We start from the raw sequence: 19975 nt of genomic DNA on the forward strand, positions 1-19975 counted from the left end.
TACCCAAACGCTAACGGTCCGACTGTTGACACAGGCACAGTTTTAGAAGCTAGTAATGATGGCCACAGGGTATTTAGAACATAATTAGTGTATACTACGGGCGTAGGGAGAAATGTATCTTCGAAAGCTCTTTTGGTCTCACATTGTTTCAAACCGCTTAGGTGGCTCCACTTAGTATCAAGTTGCTCATTCAATATTAGTTCTGTGCCAGAGGAGGCTGATTCCGTTCTGAATCCACCCCTTCAAGAAGAGGCAGGGTTAGGGGAGTGCAGAACTGGGGGTGGTAACCGGAGGGAGACGGAATGTGTGTGTGTGTGCGCGCGTGTGTGCGTGTGTGTGTGTGTGTGTTGTGTGTGTGTGTGTGTGTGTGTGTGTGTGTGTGTTGGGCGCGCACGCGCGCGTGCTCAGGTCCGAGCGCCCAGTTGCGGAGCGCAGAGCCCCCCAACTTCCCAAAGCTACCACGGCTGCGGCTGCCGGCGTTTGTTGGCCCAGATGGGACGGGGTAGACTGGAGTGGGTAGGCTTCCCCCAAGCCTGCCGCGCCAACTGCTCCAGGGCAGACTGGGGAGGAAAAGGGTCTAGCCGGGGCTTCAGGGCGTGGCCGGAGGAGGGGGCGCGCGGCGAGTGTGCGCGGGGTGCGCGCGCGAGGCCCGTGTGAGCGCGAGTGTGAGCGCGACGCCATTCCCCGTGACGTCAGAGTGTATTGTTGTTCGCGGGGCCGAGCGGAGCATCCCCCAAGCTGTCACCGCGGCCGCCGCGCAGCGCGAGCCCCGCACGAGCCAGCCCGGCCCGCGCCGCCCCCGCCCCCGGCCCCGCCCCCGCCTCGTCCCGCCACCCCCGCCCGGCCCCGCGCGCCGCCGCCGCGCGCCCCCACCCCCACCCGCCGCGCTCCGTCCCTCCCGCCGCCACCCGCGCCTCCCCCCGCCGCGCGAGTGCGGGTCACCGGGTCACTGGGTCATTGTCTCGGCGCCCGCACCCCGAGCACCCGCGGAATCCCCCCCACGTCATCCTCAGCACCATCAATGAGATGCAAACATGAAAGACAAGAGGAAGAAGAAGGACCGCACCTGGGCCGAGGCTGCCCGCCTGGTACGTCCCGCCCCGCCCCGCGCCCCGCGCCGCCTCGGCCCTCGCCCGGAGCCGCCGCCCGCTCCCCCGCTCCCCGGCTCCGGCTCTTTGTTATTCCGCGGGAGTGGGCTCGCCGGGGTCCCGGTGTGCGTGCGCGCGCCGAGGGGCGCAGGATTAGCTCGGGGACCCCGCGCCCTGCGCACCCGGGACCGCCCGGGACACTTCTTCTCGGGACTTGGCGCTGGGAGTCCCACGGCGCCTCCCGCGAACCGGTGAATCTCTCAGCGTTTGGCGCGGGGCACTTCCCTCTCTGCCGCTCCCGAGACCTTTGTGTGGCAATTACCACTCCCTCCCCGGCCCTCCACCCCCTGGAATTTCATCAATAACTCCGGGAACAGTCCGGGTGTCTGTGTGTGTGTCCCGCGTTTGTGAGTTCAGATCTTTCACACGTGCATGCACCGTGTGTGTCCGACTCGGACTTAGAAGGCGTGTGCATGTGGGCTAGGGAGCTGTGTCTGTGTGCCGTGTCGTGTGCATTCCGTGAGAGGACACTGTGAGAGCATGTTTTGTGTGGACCCGGTTCGCGCTGTTTGTAGGTACTGTGCTCTACCATGGTGTCTGTGCCTTACGTTTTCTGCACGTGTGCAATTCCTGAGTGTGTGTGTGTGTGTGTGTGTGTGTGTTTGGTGAAGTTGGTTCAGTGACATCTGTCCTGGGAGATTAGAAGTCTGCAGCTACATTCACCACTGGCTTGCTGGGCAGCTTTACTGGCCTGGTATTCTTTTTTTTTTAACGTTTCAGAGCTTAGGTTTTAATTATGGTAAGAATGTCTTTATAGAAATGCTGGTTGGCAGAGGGGCGTCGGCGTCCTGGTTTAGGGTGATGTGTGTGTGTGTGTGTGCGTGTGTATGTGTGTGTGTGTATGTATATATAATATACAAGTGTAATATATATATTATATATATATATAGTGTGTGTGTGTGTTTATGTGTGTTTATGTGTGTGAGTGCGTGGGGATTCTTTTCGTATTTTCCCTATTTCCCCATCGGTTAAAGGACAGCTGTAAACGTGTGTGTATGTTGTGTGTGTGTGTGTTTGTGTGTGAGTGTGTGTGTGTGTGTGTGTGTGTTTGTTTAAAGGGGTATTTTGTACAGCGAGTCTCACGGGAACGAAAGGCATTGCATTCGAAGCTCAGCCTTATAGAGCTTTGACTGCATAAATTAAATATTTATTCACCAACTTGCTATCTGTTATAAATTGGCCTAAAGAAAGCAGTTTGCATGCCTTGGGCTGGGGGCTTGGGGTGTGGAGACCCAAAGCTGGTTATTGGATTGACTTTGTTAAAGATTGTTTAGCATAACTGTAGTCATTTTAAAAAGCTTTTGAGTAACTCTTAAGCTCAAGGAGAACATTTGTCAAAAGTAATTATCTGAGTTTCCTTGAAGGGCCTTGCTGGTATGTCTATGGATTCTAGCAAAGGGTTTTAGATAATTGGCCCTATTGCCCTGCCAAGAAGTGACAAAAGTCCTTTTTAATTGCAATCTGGTCATTGAGAGCGGGAGTGGCCAGACTCTTTTATATCTTCATCTCTTAATTTGGCCTTGGTGTATGTTATCATTTCTGTCCTTATCTGTGATTGTGTTAATCACGAAGTCATTCTCTGTAGATGAATGGGCAGGTGATAGCCATGCTTTAATGAACTGCCTGCCCGAGAAAACTTAGTCATGGGGGGATATGTGAGGAGAAGTAAGCAGTGAGTGTTAAGTAGATGCCAGTTTGACTTATCACTGGGATTTTTTGCCTAGCTTACAAGTACATTACTTATTGTTTGCTTGGCCATTAATTCAGAATTGTGTGTGGGTGTGCAAGGCTTCTGAAAACGCATTATTCGGGTTCCTTGGAGTAGCAATCAAGGGCTATTATAGAGTTTCAGTGTATACGTTTTAAACAACCGCACAATGAGTTGATTTATAAATATTTAAAAATAACGATTCATGAATTAGCCATGCCTGCAGAGAATTATTTAATAGATATCATTATTCTGATGGAATTCAGAACCAGACATTTGTATTCCAGCAGTCTCTGCAAGAATTCTCAGAAGAACTGTGCTTCACTTGACTGAACGGTACAGAAATATTGCTTCGTCTTGCAATAGATTTCATAGTCTTAGGATTTCTTTATTTTTGAAAGTTGGTGGCGGCGGCAGCTGCTGCTGCTGCTTCTGCTTCTTCTTCTTCTTCTTCTTCTTCTTCTTCTTCTTCTTCTTCTTCTTCTTCTTCTTCTTCTTCTTGCAAAGTTTATTAACGGGCAAAGGCACATTAGAAGTCATCAGCACAAAAGATTTAATGATAGACCAGATGTCTCTATTTTAACCAGACATATTGAACTAGTAGTTATGGTAATTTTTCAATTTGGTTCAAGTTATTTTTCCCCTGGTAGTTGTACAAATGTTTCTGTGCTCAAAATGTGACAGTTGAAATAAAATACTGGATAAAACAGCAAGTAATTGTACTGGAAATACCATTTTTAGAAATTTGTGATTTGTAAAAGTGAATTATGTTAATTTGTAACTTACTTAAGTGAGTAAAGGAGACGACGAGGATCCATTTGGTCATCTCTTCTGTCTGTGATTGCATGAGTGCATGTGGACTTAATCTGTCTTCCACACTTGCATGATAAAGTATCTTTAATACTTAATAGTATTACTTTACACTCAAGGGAAAAACAGGTTTTAATTATTTGAGAGATAGACACAGTAATTCAATATTTTACTACTCTCCCACTGATTTTGCCGTTGTTTGGAACTTTGATCCCTTTCTCCGTCAAATGTTAGACCAGCTCTCTGATTCGAATGCTTTGATTAAGAATGAGACGAAGAACAAGCCACTGGGTTTGTAGTTCTTCACAGTGAGTGAACTGAAGATGAAACACTCCAATTAACTTTAAGAGAAATCTTCCAGTCTGTGCCTTGTGTGCATATAATCTACTGGAGAGTATGTGTCCTTTATAAGAGAAGACACGAGGGGAGAGAATATGCAATATAAGGTATTTTAAATGTGCCCCAAAGCCTTGTGTTTTAAATGTGGCTTTGCTTCCATTAGAAACAAAAAACATGTGCAAGATGAAGAATTCTTTCTGCAGAGAGAAAGAATTTCTAGTTGACACCAGAATTTTTGGGCTGCTTTCTTTGTGAGAAAAGTGTGCGGTGGTGCTCCGGAATCTGTAACTCTTGTGAGAGCTCCAGGGATTCTGTCTTCAAGATACACTGACCAGCTGTAGGCTTTCCTCCGGGTGTGTCTTGCCTGTGTGTGGTGGGCTTGCTTACCTTTGGCGGGGAGGAATGGGGTCATAATTTGCCGCCTTCTAATTTCAGGAATGCAGTAGTTATAAACAGGCTGCCATCTTAAGACAGTAAAGCCATCCCCCCCCCTTCTCCCCCTTGTTTCCCTTTCTCTGCCTGCCCCCATCAGTTGCAGAATTTCAGCCTTCAGCCTCCTCCCCTCCCCTCCCCCAAGGCCTGCTGCAGTTGTAGTTGTTACTTTGCGCATTGCCATTTAATATGGAGTCCGCTTCCAAGCCAGATGCCTTTTCATCTGTTTAATGTGCTCTTCTGAGGTTGTAGACGCTCAGAGGATCCCACAATCAATTGGAAGTGCTTCCCGTCTTAATATTTGCAGACCACACTAAGAATAAAAATCAAAACCATAACCCATGTCGAGCTGGGGCTTCGACTTTAATTCTCTCCGCTTTTATCTCAACTCTTCACTCTGTTACTATAAATACAGTTTCTACCATTGTGAAAAGATCTTCCTGCTATTTTGTAAAAAAAAAAAAAAATGGGGATTTGACAGGACTTTGTTTTACTGCTCTGAGGGGTTTCTTTGTTACTGGCTTAACACAGAACATACTGTTATTTATATATTTGTTCTAGCATAATTCTTTCTTTTTGACATGCAAAAATGGAGGTACTTTGAGGATTGCTTTTTGATAGTTTCTCCTACTTTGTTCTGAGGAGAATGCTGCTTTTAAGATAATGATTCAATTTTCTCATTTGTCTCAAGCTTCCTCCTATCTGTTTGATTCCTTACAATCTTTGTGTAGCCTTGGTGGCACCTGAAAATAGGTCTGAACTTTACAGCAGCTCGGTGGTTAGCAGCATGGCTGAACAATTTACTTATAGTTTAGATGCTTTCATTCAGATATTGGTCAATTTGCACCCCCCTCCCCCCACTTTTTGTAGTTCAAGGTGACCTTTGGTGATATAATTTCTTTAAACTACCAGTTTACCTCATTGTTGGAAGATAAGGAGCACACCTCCTCATAGTAGGAATGAGGTTTTTACTATATTGAAGTTTGATAAGGGATATAGTATTTAAAATTGCAGGGAGGGTGTTAGTATGTAAGGAAACTTTACATGTGAAGATTCTTTTGGACAACACATGGCATTCTATATAACTTGTTAATGTTCTCCTAAAATAAAACAGTTAAAACAGAAAACGGCACGTAACTGTTAAATTTTCGGTCTTTTGTCTTGGTGATATGGGAATAAACACAATGTCTCTGAGATATGATACCGAGTTGTAACTGCTCTTGGGATTTCTCAGTGTGCCCTTGGTGGCTAGATTCTTGGTGTCCTCAGGCCTCCTTCACAGAGAAGATGGCTCTGACTTATGATTTGGGGGTCATCCCCGCGGTGCATACTACACACTGTATTCATATGAAAAAGATCATCATGCGCTCACCAGCTCCGGATCCCGGCTCATCTATTTCTGCAAATGGAATTTTGTTTTCAGCCACTGCAGTGTATCTTGGTTTGATTCAGCTGTTTCTCTGAGATCTGCTTAGTACTACCCATGTTTGTCTGTCTCTCATCATCTCTTCTTTCAAATATGTAACTTAAACTTCACATCGGGATTTGAAGGCTAGAAAAGACTACGTGCTTATTTAGAAAGAAACCAGCTTCAGCTTGCTAAGAGCCAACTGCACTTAAGATTAGGAGTACTGGGAAACTGAGGCCTAGTGTTTAGGTACTTATGTTTCTCCCCCTCTTGAACACGAAAGTGGGCTTTAAGAACTGATTGCGTTTTAGATTTGTCTCTCTTTTGACAAATACTTTGGCAGCAGATGGTTTATTGACTGTCAGAAATGATTCGTCTTCTTCTCTGTGCACTTCTGGAGAGCTGGACCTGAGAGTCTTTGCTTCTCACAATCACCAAGTTACACACAACATGCAATAAGAAGAAACGTTGTAAAGCCTTTCCAAAATGCATTAAACATACAAAATATACCCGGCCAGGTGTATGCTACAGGTTTCTGTTCAGAACTTCAAATGGTGAGAGGGATTTTAAATATGTATTCAAGGAGGAGAAAGTTCAGTGGCCAAGTCAGAGACAGTAGAAGCTGATTGGACAAATATGTGGGTTGCACATGAAGGACCAGGCAGATCCAGCTTGACAGGTTCACAGAAGAAAGAAGTGGCAGTCTTGAGGAACTTGATAGATTAGTTGAAACTGGGCTTGGCCATGTATAAGACAAGCTATTCCTTATAATGTATGACTATTATTTTTTATGATTACTGCAATTAAAGAGGGAGCACTAGCAACCAGGTGTTTCTGCATGGTCTAATTGGTCCTAATGGGTTTGAAGAACAAGATTAAATGACACAACTTTATTCTATCATGTTTCCTTTACCAAGTGATAGAAAGTAGAATCACATGAACAATTAGACTTCCAGCTTGCTCCTAAAGCGTGCTTTCAAGACCAGTAAGGTAGCTAGGGTTATGTCAGCCACTGTCCAACGACAGTTTAGTGTCACCTGTGGATCCTTAAGGGACATGGATGGGCAGCCACATTTCAGAGGTGTTTCCTTCTAGCCTACATCTCTCTGGTTTTGTCGTTTGACCACATGGCCATTTTAACGGAACGGGAAATAACTTATTTGCTGCTGACAGGCATGGTAAGCGTTTGAGCAGGCCAGGATGCTCCTTCCTTGTTTTTAAGGGCTCCTCCTTTTCAGTCCTTCCTCCATCTCCTGTCCTTCTTCCCCTCTCACTCTCTTACCTCCCTTCTGAGTCTTCTCATACTCCATCAGAATCGGCATGAAGTTGCTGCTACTGAGGGACTGACATTTTTCTGCTTTCCCTCTAAGCAGCGAGTCCAGCTTTTGACACCTCCCTGAGCTTGTGTCTGCAGAACCACTTTGAGCTATTTGCCTGCACCAAGTGCCTGGATTGCTCTTCTTTTGTCCCTGCACAGTTGGTAGCAGCTGAAGTCTAGCTGGGACAGAAACTTTCTCTGAAGAGTCCTTAGGGAACAAATAGAAACATTATATGATTAGACACATTGTTTTCATTATTAAACAAATCTACACAGAAGGGTGGCCATTAACAGCTTTATCTCCTGAACCTAGACACCTTCCTCCTCTCTTCCATCAGTATTTCCACTTGAAGTAGTAACAATTAACTGTTGCTGGATTTAATGTCTGCAGCTGACAACACCAAATTGGGACTAGGCTCTTCTTTGGGTTGATTGACATATACCCCTCTGACACATTCTTATGTCATTCTAAGGCCCTGGGATCTGAGCCAAAGGGCCTGTCAGAACATTGTCTTTAATAGCTGAAATATATAACTTAAATGGCATCTGAGACCTCAGCTTCAGCAGGATTTTTGAATAATTCTCCAAGGAATAGCAGCAATTTATACTTTGTGGACAAGATTAACAATTGTAAGAATTTGTCTAAGCATATGTAGATATGTGTTTAATTTATGGTATAATTATTTATCATAGATTTATTTTCCATATCAAAAAGGTATTAGTGTAGGACAAAAATAAAGTTAAATCTACTTTGAAAATAATTCTGCAGTTGGTATTCTTGGGGGGGGGGCTGTTTTATCCTTCCTCATCAACTGTTATGTAACAGTTTATTTCCAAATAAATCAGAAAGCTAATGAATTCCAGTTTTCTGTGACTTAGAGGAGAGTTGGGGTAGACTTCGGTCACTGGGTTTCAAGAGAGGTAGTGTGTCTAAGATTCCAGCCATAAAATGCAGAACCTTTGTTAGCTTCAGGGAATTATAGATTGAGGTCTCATCTTATTTATCAGATTTGTCATTATGGGCTCTTAATGAAGTAAAGAGATATCTTAAATTTCCAGTTCTAAATAAATGCAATGCATGTGTTCTTTGTTCCTAGATCAAAACTCTTTGGCCAGAATCATAGAAGCAAATTATTCTCTGGGGTGTCAGGAGTCTACGAGCTTCTGTATTCCCTTCCTCCTTATCCTGAAGAGAAACTTATCTTTAAAAACTATAATAAAAGCTCTACTCTTTAAGGAAAAAAAACCCAAACAAAAACCATGTGGTAATATCTTCAAGCTTGTGTAAGCAGAGAATGTGATAATGTGTTTCCTATGTACTTTCCATTTCATTTCTTTCTCTCTCTTTAACTAATTCCAGATTTTCAATTAATTTGCTTAATCAAATATTGTTGCTGCTGTCCTGGTTCTTTTCCCAACATTCTTCTTAGTTTCTCCTGCTGGACCCGTCCATTCATTCTATGCATTACTCCTTTAATCATGACATGATTGGCTAAACATGGATAGTTCTCTTTGCCCCTACTTTATCCCCATTGTTCAGCATCTCCAAGCTTTCTCTCTCAGTGGCCTCATTGGCAGATATTTTCTGGTCGAAATGTCAACCCTCATCTTTCCCCTGAATTTTAGATTTATAGGAACAATTCCTACTGTTTGTCCCTAGGTACTGTGAACACTTCAAATGAAATTTGTCAGATACAATGAAACATTTGTTGAATACTTCCTGCAAGAGTGTCAAGCACACAAGGAGAATGTGACAACATGCCTGTCTTAAAGGGACTTATATTTGTGTATCTAAGCCTGAAACCCTCACTACCGTTTAGGTTTACCTAGTTCTGACATTCCAAATAGTTTTCGTCTCTAATCTCTTTTCCAAATTTCACTGAAGCTGCATAGGAGTCTTTCTGGAACAGATCTGCTGTTATCCAGTTCTCTGCCTAAAGACTTTAGTGATTAGTTTCAAGTGGAAGCCTCTCCAGCCCTAAAGAGCCCCTTTCAGTATAGCTGGGCCATTTTAAAAGTGATGAATTCTTGTTTTTCTTGACAATATGTAGAAATCAGCATACTATGCCTGTTATTTAACATATAAACCCTCTTGTAGTTTAATGATTTTTTTTTTGCATTCTCGGCTTATATTCTTTTTAACCATAGAAATTAGTTTTTGACATTGGTTATGTTTAGTAGCTTAATTTTAATTTCTGTGATCAACATGATCTCTGTGCTACATTTTCTTTTTTCTGAGCCCTTTAACATGTATTTTTATTTTTCTCTTAAAAAATTAATCTAAAGCCTTCTGGGTCTAAGCACACAGCCTTTCCCTATAATTGGTCCTCACTTAAAATGTTTTTTTTAAACATTGTGATTTTGCTGGTTTAAAATTATTCATTGATTTTGTGTTTATATGTAAGTGTGAGTTTGTATGTGTCGCAAAACATGTGTGTACATGCGTATGTAGACTGAAGATCAATGAATGGTATCTCTGTCTATTGCTTTCTACTTTACATTTTAATTAATTTAAAAAATTTGAGATTATAATTTAATTATGTCATTTCTCATTTCCCCTTTCTTCCATAAAACCCTACCATATAGCCTCTTGCTTTCTTTCAAAATACATGGCTTTTTTTTCATTAATTGTTAACACACACACACAAACACACACACACACACATCTTTGTATGTAAATACAACCTGCTACATTTTTTTAAGAAACAATCTATCACTGAACCTGCTCCTTTTCAGTTTCACTAGATACACTTAAGTAGTGGGAATTTAGCTCATGCCTTCATGCTTGTGAGGCAGACACTTAACTAAGTTGTGTCATTTTGAGACACAGACTCATATGACATTATAGCAATTAGAAAAAATGGCTAAAAGGAAGCCTTCTCTTTGGGCCACTTGTACCTGTTTCTAAAATCCTCCCTTTCATTATAAAGTGAATTTGAATATAGCCACAATTCGATATAAAGATGGTGAGATAGGTGCCTTGAAACATTATATTCCAAATATATGAACTGCAATTAAAAAAGAAAGACATTGCTCCATAAAGCTCACATTGTCTCTCAATGAAAAATAGTAGTAGAACTTAGCAGATCTCATGTTTTATGCTCCTGTGAGTGATAGCTTAGCTAGTTATGAAAGCTAACAGTGGTTATTAATCTTTGAGATAGAGATATTCCTTGTGTTCCTGTAAAAGTGAATGTGATACTAGATATATCATGAACCTGTTATGATTTATTAGGTAATATTCATTTTGTATCTGATAGCTGTTCCACATGTTTTTTTCATCCTTAAAGTTTTGTGGGTTTTTTTTAGTTTAAATTTATTTATTTATTGTTTACTTCCCAAACAATGCCCCCTCTCCCAGTACACCCCCCACAAAGTCCCTTCCCCATGCCCCCTCCTCTTCTCCCAAACACTCCAGTTTTTTAATGTTTTTAATGATCACTGGGAAAAGTTCTAAATTTCAAACACAACAATTTTCAAAAGTTTTGTGGTTTTAATGTTCATTTTTCAGTGTTATTCTGTAGATTTATTTTTATTCTGTTTGTCACTTAGAATGTATTTAACGGTCACCAACTTCCTATGAATCATGATTTCATATAGAACTTACTAGATTGTACTCTTAGCAGAGTGTAAGTTCTTTTAAGTCTGGTACATTTGCTCTTAACATTTAGTAAGTTTAGCACTTGTAGACTATGAGTGAAAGATTATACAGGAACAATAGAAAAAATAGATTGTACAGGATGCACTGATTAATGTGTTGACTTTATCAATCATGATTATAGATTGCAAATCAACTTTGACAGTCTAGGTAGAGAAATGGGCATGGTTGATATAGCTCTGTCTCTCTCTCTCTCTGTCTACATCTGCCTCAACAGCTACAGCTACAGATCTATTTATAGTCCAGTTAGTACAGTAAGTATGTGTGCTTAGGGCTGACTACTTGGGATTAGATCACTTGTTACAGGGATCATCACTTGAGAAGACTGGTTTCTTCCTGTGTCAGCAGTCGTCTATCATCTTTATTTTGAGGTAAGGTATTGTGAGATTTCCCCCATCCATGCTGTCATGTCAACTAGTGTTAGCTTATTCTGGTCTTGTTTAGGCTATCATATCATGGAGATTTATGAGTATAGGTTCCTCGTCCTGTACAGAAGGCAAAATTTCATAACAGATATCCTAGACCTTCACTTCTTACGATCTTTCTGCCCTTTCTTGCAAGGTGTTGCCCTAAGCCTTAGGTGTAGGGGTTGTACTGTAAATTAACTAGTTGCTGTTGTGAAGCCGAATTCCTGCATTTTGACCAAGTGTGGATTTCGATAATAGTACCCATCTCTTGCAAAAAGTAACTTCTTAGATGCAAAGTAAGAAACAGTGCCACTTACCTTTGGGAATAAGGGTAAGTATTTGGAATGCAGTTACAAGTTACACTGGTTTATGAAACACGACAGTAGTAGGTTCTCCTCTAAGACCCATGACTTCATCAGCCACAGACAGTTTAGTAGGTTTACAGTACCAGGCATGAATTCCTGTCTACTTAGAGGGCCTTAACTCCAATTAGCCAGCTTTGGTTACCTCCAAGATATATGTGCTACTATTGTGCCATTGGGAATATCTTGCTAGATTAGTCATTTTGGCTCATAGCCTTTACAGCTGGGTAGGGATATGGTTTGCTTTTCCCCTCTTGGCAGCTTACCTAGCTTTACATACCATGAGGCTAGTTCTCAAGAAAGAAGTTCCGAGGTCAGTTCAAGATTGATTCTTCGAGTCCTGTGTTTGAAGCAAGAGGTGGTTTCCATTATAAAAGTTCACTGTGGCACTTGCAAATATCCTTATTGTCATGTATTTCCCTTCTGTCCCTTCCGTTTGTATTCTCCTGCCTCCACAGTTAAAAGCTCTACCCTATATTCTCATTTCCTCCTTTATATCACTCATTTTAACCCTCCAAATTATTTTTAAAGGTTTTTATCCTTATTGTGTGTGTCCTATACTTTGCACACAAATGCCTGGGTATATGTTTTCTTTTATTTATTTCTTTTTTTTATTTTCACACTCCAGATTTTATTCCCCTCCCCATCCACCCTCCAACTGTTCCACATCCCATACCTCCTCCCCACGCCACACCACCCCATCTCCATAAGGATGTCCTCACACCACCTGCCCCACCAGACCTCTAAATTTCTGGGGCCTCCAGTCTCTTGAGGGTTAGGTGCATCTTCTCTGGCTGAACCCAGACCCAGGAGTCCTCTGCTGTATAAGTGTTGGAGGCCTCATCTCAGTTGGTGTATGCTGCTTGGTTGGTGATCCAGTGTCTGAGAAATCTCAGGGGACCCAGGTTATTTGAGGCTGCTAGTCTTCCTACAGGGTTGCCCTCCTCCTCAACTTCCTCCAGCTTTTTCCTAATTCAACCAGAGGGGTCAGCAACTTCTGTTCATTGTTTGGATGAACATATCTGCATCTGACTCTTTCAGCTGCTTGTTGGGTCCTTTGGACGGCAGTCATGATAGGTCTCTTTTTGTGAGCACCCCATAACCTCAGCAATAGTGTCAGGTCTTGGGGCCTCTCCTTGAGCTGGGTTCCATTTTGAGCCTGTCACTGGACCTTCTTTTCCTCAGGTTCTTCTCCATTTCCATTCTTTCCTTTCTCACAGACAGGAAGAATTATGGGTCAGAGTTTTGACTAATGGATAGCAACCCCATCCCTCACTTGATTCCTTGTCTTTCTGTTAGAGGTAGGCTCAACAAGTTCCCTCTTCCCACTGTAGTGCATTTCATCTAGGGTCCCCTCTTTGAGTCCTGAGAGTCTCCTACTTCCCAGGTCTTTGGTACATTCTGGAGGGTCCTGAGGTTGCCTGTTTCCATTCTTTCTGATGGCCCTCAGGGCTTCAGTCCTTTTCCCCCACCCAATTCCAGATCATGTTCCCCTCTCCCCCAACCCCATCTCTTTCCCTCCCTTATCCCTCCCTCCCAACTTCTCTCCCTCTCTCCCTCCTTCCCTCCCTCCCTCCCTCCCTCCCTCCCAACCTCCCTCCATCTCTCTCTCCACACTTGGTTGCTTTCTTCTGCCTGGGTATATTTTTGTGTATCACATGCATACAGGTGCTCATAGAGGCCAAAGAATGATGTTGGACCTCCTGGAAATGTAATTACAGGTAGTCATAACCCATGGAATTTCTCTACTTTTAATCTATTTTTATCTTAACCACTGATTTAAAAGGAAAATCCATTCATGGTATCTCCCTTGGGTTCATCTTAATCTCTGATTGAAATAGACTATATTATTTTATGGAGGTGATTAAGAAAGTTAGTAAACATTATAAGAAGATAACCATGAATTGTGAACACCAGGGATAGACAGCATCAGGAAATTGTTGAAATCCTCAGATTTACAAGGCCAAGAAGAGGGGAGTGGTGGTGATTGACATTGAGGTGAAGTGATATTGCTAGGACAAGGCTGTGTGATGAAAACTGAGACCTTGGGTTGTAGAGCATAGCCTAGAGCATGCAAGGAGGAGTCACACAGGGAGACATTCTGACTTATTGATTTTGCAAAACTGTCTAGAAGTTAGAGGGCAAGGGGACTCCACAGCAAAGACGTCAGCCTACTCCTGAGTAGAACTAGATGGAGAAAGGTAGACAGCGACTCTAGAAGTTGCTAATGGGGACTGCTCACATTTTAAGGCCTTTAAGTCTATTTCCTTGTACATTTCTGGTGTCATTGTTCCATTCTCTGGACACTAGCATTCCAATTCACGAGTGTGTAAGCGCCATCAGATCTCAGAATCAGGCGTGTTCGCCACAGTTCATCCTGACTTTGGTCACTTGTTTTGAAATTCTCTCTCCCCACAGTCATCGTCGTCGTTGTCATCGTCGTCGTCGTCGTCCTCCTCCTCCTCTTCCTCCTCCTCCTCCTCCTCTTCCTCCTCCTCCTCCTCCTCCTCCTCTTTTGGCAAAAATTTCTCCTTCTTCCTAGGAGAAATTCTTTAATATTCCCAATGCATTTTGTAATTTTATGATAGAGCATCATTCTTTTCTTTCTACTTTCTCGTTTATATATTTTTCCAAGTGATGTGCTATTGGCCAAGCTGGTTTTGATCACATTTGAATTCAGTGACTAATCCAAAGAAGGTACTTCTAAGGAGCTGATAGTGTGAGCTCTTTAAGTTTCCGACAGAGCTGCTGGCTCCATAAAATATGTCTTCTCCTTGTGTTTCTACGTGCCATGGCTGAGTTACTAGTGTGGAGAATGAGCAGATTGGATCTCCCAAGAACCAGTTAGATAATGTGTGGATTTAAACTGTGTCTACACTCAGCCCACTAAGAGTGGTTCTTATTTCAGAATTAGTATAACTTGATGGTTCAACACTTTTCATTCAACCATTAACAGGATTGGTATGATGTGAATGAACTAAGATACAGAGCATGACTGTTGATTAATTGGCTTTAAAAGAAAAGAAAAGATAAGAACTTTTAGGTCTCAAATGAGATTCTTTTGTGCGAATGCAAATTTGAGCAATTCAATTGAAATTCTGAAACCAAAACTAAAATTCTGTGCATGTTATTTTAGTAAGATACAGTTAAATTTTCCAGATAGCCCATGACTTTTAGAAGAAAATAATTGTGTAGATTATCAGATACAACACATATTAGGACTATTTTCAAAGTAAAAATGTTTTGTATGTGTAAATAAAATATCAACAACTGCAGTTTTGCACTCTTCCTTGAGAATCTGTCATTCAGATTGGAAGCAATTTCTTACTTTCTCAATTATTGCAAAGCATTACTGTCAGTGTACTACAGTGCTGTTGGGTGTAGAGCACTCTCTAATGGACCATGTACTGGAAACGTGTCCCCTAATCTGTGGTACTACCAGGGAATGATAATGTTTCTAAGAAGTAGGGTCTACTGGGAGTCTTTAGTTCATGAAGAGACATGCCCTCAAACAGGACAATGGGGCTCTGGTCTCTGTACCCATTCCCTTTCTTGCTGTCAGTTTAATAGAATCCTCTGCCATGCAGGTTCCATGGTCATGGGTCCAAATGTCACAGGGACCAACCAGTGGTGGATTGAATCCTTTAAAAAGTGTAAGCCAAAGTAACTTTTTAATAAGTTAATAACTTCCAGAACTTTTTACAGTGATGAAAACTGAACTGACTCATGAACCACTAACCAACAGTGATGTTTCATGAAAGCAGTTAATGTTGGGTGTTTGAAATCGTGAACTGAAGTATACAGCTTACATGTGTTATAATGCTGAATTCTGTGAACAGGAGACATTTGGCATATCACTTGTAATGCGAAAGAGAAAAAAAGAGCCAAAGGGTGAAAAAAGAAACTGAAGAATTAATTGGTCTGTCACGTTTTTCTGAGTTGCAACTGAGGTAAGTTTAACTCAAGCTGGTTCAATATAATCGAGAAATCACATCAGTTGTAAGTGGATAGAAGTTAGAGGATGTCATCAATGTATTTGCCCATTTCCTACTGTCTTGGCGAGGACATGAATGTTCTAGGCTCTCTGAATCTACATCCTTCAAGCCGACATTGCATTCTTTCCCTTTCTTCTCCTTTTTCTTTTCTCCTGTCAATTTAAAACGTCAATCCCGGGGAAGACTTCATGTTCTCTTTACTTGGATGAGAGGCTATTGGCCAAGATTAAGGTAGCATGATTGCTTGACTGAGAGGAGAGATCACATGCACCAGAGAGAAATATGTTTCTAGTATTGAAGAAAAGCAAATGACAAACATGCTTGGGAAATGTCATATGGGTGCCCTTTCCTTTGTTACATGGATGATGGCTGATCTCACTCTACTGTAAATAGGACAGGAACAAATTTCGTGTAAAGTCTACACAACATCACCTAGGGTTTCTGGTATTGTTTTTGTGTTCTTGATCTGGAACTAAACGGTGGTGGAGTTGAGGTAGCATCTCTTGCAAAGACACTAAACCTCCCTCTGGTGAGTTCCTACTAAAACCCACTTTCCTAATGAAAAGCCAGAATTTACCATGAATGGTTTCTGTTCTATTTTTTCCCACAGATGAATTGCTTTAGAGTTACCGACAAGTGCTCTCTGTATAGATTTATAACATAATCTAAAATAGCTTTGATCTGGTCTATTTAGGTCTTAACTCACTGAAGTATGCATTACAGAAGCTTCCAGGTACTTTTTGAATACAGTAAATGTTTTTATTCATTGTTGAACATGCTGCCCTTTATGCCTGAATTGGCCATGGGCATAGAGGATGCTAAAAGAACCACAGAGAATAGGCCCCTTTTTCTCCCTGGAATGAATCGTGCTCCTCCCTTTGAGTGGTGTGATAAGGTCTGATGAATCAACTAAGGGCTCTTTACTTCACGTGGGAGTCTGTGGATCCTCCACAGACCCTGCACCTATACAGTGTGTAGTTAGCATGTACTGCTGTTCATTCAACAACACGTCTGACAGCCTAGTGAGTCAGACACAGTGATTGAGAACATTTCTGGCTTTTCTTCACCTTCTTAGAAACTTCCCTCTATTTGTGGAAATTTCCCATCTTCACTTTTTCAGAGAGAGAGAGGTTGGAAGTGTTCAGGGTTGGTTGATTCTCCGAACATTGGGCAGAAGTGCTTAGTGTGTTTAATCATGAAAACACCTTGATTCTAGATATACCAGGATTTTCAGATGGAAACAAGAGTCACTTAAACAGCACCATAATATGGATGAAAATATTCTAAAACCTTATCTCTATAGCCCAGTGTCCTGAAATGATTGCTGGCCTTGACACTTTTTTGCTCACACCATCTTTACCAGCCAAGTAAAGGAACTGAACAGGGACGACATGCTTGTGGTCCTAGGAAAAAGACAAATATTTGTGGGTAAGATGGCATACTGCACTGCTTTTAATCTTTTATGAGGATACTTTTTAGTTTTCAGAATGCACAGCTCATTGAGTTTATCTTCTTAGTGTGAAATGAGTTGTTGAAAATTGCATACATTGTCCTTCTTTGTTATAAACCTTGGTGGATAATGAAGGCCTTCCTCCAGTCTAATCACTCAGTTAGTTTCATGCACTTCTGTATTAGTGCTAGATATAAATGATAAACAGTTATAGCACAGTGAGTGACTGATCTTATAAGGGTTATCATACAGAAAACAGGAATGATGCGGGAACTAGCAAAAGAGCATCGATAAAACTCACCATCTCATCATCTTTACCCACACGTGTTTGTGAACACACAGTTATGTAGACCAAAACTATCTCTATGAAAAAGATTATCTTCTACTAAGTCATTAAGGAAGTCTTTATCTTTAATGCATGAGCAATGAAACCTTTTTAAGGGTCACCAAATCAGTGTGCCGTTCTTTTATTTTGCCTCCTTGACAACAGATGGTAGGGTTACACTTCTTTGCTGTCTTGATGTTTGGTATGATGGTAAAGGTGGTTTATTACCCCTTACTTGATCATTTTAGACTACATTTGATTTGTCCACTTCTGCCCTAGCTAGGTTAACTGCAAGAGCCAGGGGCAATCTGGACTAGGTTAGAGGAGATATATGTGCAAACTAATATTTCTTCAGATCCCCAGACAGTTGGGGGTTGGTCTTCACTGTCACATATCCTGGTCTACTACAATGACAGGTACAGACTTTGTAGCACACCAGTTCTTATTATAGGCCAACTTTTACCTCTGTTTAAGATACAGCAAATATTTAATTATGCATTTAAGAAGAAGATTAGATACATAAAACTTCATCCCCCTGTTTTTCTTTCTGCATCATATTAAAGCGATTTTCAGTGTTTCTGTCCAGTGTTTGCACTGGGCTGTTTTAAGCCAGAAAATAATAGGGAACTGTTTATTCCTAGGAAAATGCTTCTGTGTTCCTTCTTAGATAGATCTGTTTATATTTTTGCCTTATAAAATAATTGCTTTCCTTCCCATCTGTCTTCTGAAGAGGAACAGTTTTGATCCAGCAAGAATAGAGCAATTATTGTTAACCAGAATTGAATTCCAAGATATTTGAGATAGAAAGGGGCTCTGGGACATTTTTTTAATGTACTCATGTTTCTAAAAAGAGACAGATTGTGTCTCATTGAAAAGGTGCAGCCAGATAGATCTTCATGACACAAGGAAGGGGAAAGTAAGCACTGTCAGTCCTCCCTCCCTCCCTCCATCCCTCCTTCTTTTTTCTCTTTGCCCATATCCATCCCTTCATCTTTCCCAACACCCACTCTATGTTCTAGGTGAGGACTGGTAAGAGGCATTCCCGCTAAAGGGCTTTGCTTTCTTATCAGTCTGCTTTGGAGACCCATGTCCACAGAGAGCTCACTGTTGCTCAGATTTCTGATGAGATTCTTCCCTAGATACAGTAGACAGCAACAACTAGGTACTAATAGACTCCCTATTAACCAGATGCATTTTAACTCAGGCGAACAGTCTCTACCTGTTTAAGAAGCCCGTAGCCAACCCCAGGGCTCTACACCAGAATATTTTCTCAAGCGGGATGTAGTTAAACACAATACCTGACTTTAAATTTAAATCCTGGCATACTTTATCTGCAGAAGGCATTCATTTTCCCAGCAAATTTAATTTCTATAACAGTTTTGGCCTTTACACATCAGTGCAGGCATTTAATCATAACTCTTACAAGTAAGGCCGCCTCTCACTGTGGGGGAACACAAAACAAATTTTATCTTCCCACTTACGTTTCTTGTCATACACTGTCTGCACAGATATGGGCACAGATAAGCATCTAATATGTTCAACATGCCCGCCTTTGGGCACTTATGCTCTAAGCTTGACAAAAGAAGAAGTTGGTTTCTAATACTCGCACTGCCTTCCTATGGATATCTTACACTGGGAGAACTGGTTCCCTGAGAAACTGACTCCCTCTACTCCCAGTTGGTTGAGTTAGTATAAAAGATCACTGCCTGATACAATTTATCTTTGAATATAATTGAGTAATGTCAAATGGCAAGCTGTATAGAAGTGTGACTAAGACCTCCTGCAAGGGCTAATTTAGAGCTGGACTTATCTACATAGTCCCTGGGAAAGAAGATAAATATTTTGATCACATCAATGTTAATATTATTTCTATCCTGGTGCTAAAATGAGGTCTTACAGAACAATTAGCTCTTAGTCTGGTGGTAAGCAGAACTCATCTTGTAAAATCAGTTTAGGGACGATTGGAAGCACCAAGGACTATGATTTCATAAGGATTCTTGTGTTGGTAAAGTTTTGATATTTCGTTGTTCTGTTAATGAGATCAGCCATGTTTCATATCAATAAGTATTGATGGGTTGAACGATTGAACCTAACTCTGCCTGCTGTGTGCTCTGATCGATGCAGTCTTCATATTTCCAGCGTACAGCTTAAACTGCTCGACCAGAAGCCAGACTGAGGTAGCTGCTACAGTATGTAGCATGTAAGATTTGTCTTCTGAGAGTCCCATTGCTGACCACACTGTAGACTTTGCTGAGCCACCTTTGTCCACAGAGAGAGGAACACGGCCACAATGATCTCATTCCCTAGTCAATGACATCATTAACCAAAATTTAGACTCACATAATACCACGGAGAAGGTCAATGATTGGCCCTCCTCTGGTACCCAACTCCAGCCATCTCTCTATTCCACCATTACTCTTCTCTTCAACACACATGCATGGTTGCGCTCAGGCTAGGCAGACACCATTTCTACGTAGATGAGAACACATTTGAATGAAGTCGAAGGACAGACAGCTTTGTTTCCTTCCTTTGACGCTCTCCGTTTTCCTGATTCTTGTTAGGCTGGAGTCAAGTATCTGTAGAGATAATAATGATTTATCTTATTTCATTATGGT

The 19975-nt window shown here is 41.7% G+C and overlaps 1 protein-coding gene across 2 annotated transcripts in view; it reads left to right on the forward strand.

Moving 5' to 3' along the window:
- Positions 1–439: 439 nt before the first annotated feature.
- Asxl3 (ASXL transcriptional regulator 3) overlaps positions 440–19975 on the forward strand; it is a 172645-nt gene continuing 153109 nt past the window's right edge. For both annotated transcript variants that reach the window (XM_063277685.1, XM_056984980.2), the window contains exon 1: positions 440–1088. The gene's annotated coding sequence lies outside the window, so the exon portion shown is untranslated. The remainder of the gene's footprint in view (positions 1089–19975) is intronic.

Source organism: Rattus norvegicus, chromosome 18 (assembly GCF_036323735.1).
Source record: "Rattus norvegicus strain BN/NHsdMcwi chromosome 18, GRCr8, whole genome shotgun sequence".
Lineage (NCBI taxonomy): Eukaryota > Metazoa > Chordata > Mammalia > Rodentia > Muridae > Rattus > Rattus norvegicus.